Source organism: Hyalella azteca, unplaced genomic scaffold, assembly GCF_000764305.2.
Source record: "Hyalella azteca isolate HAZT.00-mixed unplaced genomic scaffold, Hazt_2.0.2 contig7138, whole genome shotgun sequence".
In the NCBI taxonomy this organism is placed as follows: Eukaryota; Metazoa; Arthropoda; class Malacostraca; order Amphipoda; family Hyalellidae; genus Hyalella; species Hyalella azteca.
This window is the reverse complement of record NW_025937268.1, coordinates 1-2,117: the sequence shown is the minus strand read 5'-3', so window position 1 is coordinate 2,117 and position 2,117 is coordinate 1.

Here is a 2,117-nt window from a genome sequence, read left to right as displayed (position 1 = left end):
TCTCTAGATCCAGAAAATTCGTGATTGCTGCAGGGATACGTTGTCTCATCGATGCAATCTCCATACAGAAGTCGCTGAAAAATATAAGAAATTGGTTAAAAAAGCGTTCATATTGCAAAAGAGCTAATACGTTAAAGAGGGCCAACTGACTGCATTTACGATAGATATTTTGTGAATTTGTTCAAAAATCTTCTAAGAGATCTCTGTTGCAATATTTGTAGGTATAAGATCTCTGGCGATGGACTGATCGACATTTCGTTAGAGTAAATAATTTATTGAAAAGGGCGGTAAAATTATTAATCAAAGTGGGATACTGAATGTTCAGAAACATGTATTGATTGAAAAAACAGCTTGTATAAATTATTAAATGAGATTTACCATACAACCTTTCCTGCGAGGCCTTCCTTTCCTGATTGGAGCTAACAAAATAGAACTGAACCCTGTCCTGAATCACCCTGAGACCAAGCAAGGCAGAAAAACAGCCCCATTCAAATGCAAACTTTCAGTATTAAAAGGAAATATGTATTGGTTGCTGCCAAGGCTTGTTTTGGAGCCGGCGATGGAAACCCTCTGAATATCGAGCGCCGTACAAGGTTTAAAAATTCTGAATATCGGAGAACCAATACGTGATATTTGGAATACAATAAGACGCCGGAAAATTTATTCAATTGTAGTCGGCGCTGTAAACTAACGGTTGAAAAAATACAAATAAAGTCAACTAGGTGACGAAATAGGTTTTAAATAAATTGATTTTTATATAAACCTACTTTGAAAAAGTCAAATTTCAAAACAGTCATCAAAAACGAATGTTAAATCAGAAAAAAGTACAACAATATGAGGTTAAGGAGGTAAGTTCGGAAATTCTAAACCCCATCTTTCTTCCCGGTCTTTATGTCTTCCACTGGATTCTCATAGCAATATGTCTAAGAAATGCTATACTTGAAAATAGATATGTCCCTCGAGACACATGTCAGCTATAGCCAATACCTCCTATAACCTCGCACGAGGTTCTCATCGACCTGACTTCTTGACCTATTGATTAAATGAGTCTGAGGTCATGCAGCGAGCTGGTTTATCACTAATAAAATAATATTGATGTACTAAATCGTATTAATTTTCACAGTAGTACATCAATCAGAGCTAAAAATCATATTCCGACAATAATGTTCCGTTTCTGTTGAAATTGGTTCAAATTACGCAGGGTGTTCCACCCGTAGGAGATTCGAAGCGGAAAGAAATGTTGTCGCGTAAATGGTTTGCATCGCGTTTTGTTTAGCTTATATATAGCCATGACCTCTGGTGTTGGTTCTTGTATCAAATTCTAGTAATCCTTCTGGGACCTTGTATAAACTATGAGTATACCTGTGTACTTCAATGAGGTCACCACGAAGACGTCGATAACAGAAAATTGGAAGCTTCATAAATTTTTAATCTTTCTTCATAAAATTGCCCTTTAAGCCTGGAATTATCCTCATTGCACGTCGTTTAACACTGTCTACTAATCTTTTGCCCTTTTCAAGTTTCGGTACCACACGGCATTGCCCAACTCTAGGTTCGGGCGCACGACAGCAACAAACAACTGCTTCATCGCTTCTGCATCTAGCTAGAAACTCGTAAGAGCGCGTCTGATCAGTCCAAGAAGTTTTTTGGATTTATTAGATTGCGCTTTAATATGCCTAGAAAATTTCAGCTCCTTGACGACATGAACTCCCACATTTTTTTCCATTGTCGACTTTGCAATCATTACTCTCTCGTTACGACCATGTCTTCTAATACTGTAATTTTGCTATGCATGACAGCAATACTGTAAGACAGTACCTGCAGAGTTACGCTAGAGGAAGTCCTCTAATGCCATTACACCTCGAGATAGATATTGCATGTATTGTCTCGGTACGGTAAATATTGTAAATCTGCACTCGATGAGCCCCCTTCTTCACCATGTCGGGCATCAGACCTGCACAGAGTGCCAGAGCATGCCTGAATAGGTTACTGCCGCATTTTATGGTTAGCTTAAATATATCCGAACTGGCATTTATCAGCGTCGCATGTCAACTTTTATGGCAAATGAAACAGGATTACATATTTATTCAGATAAATGTCAGCATTCTTGAGGGATC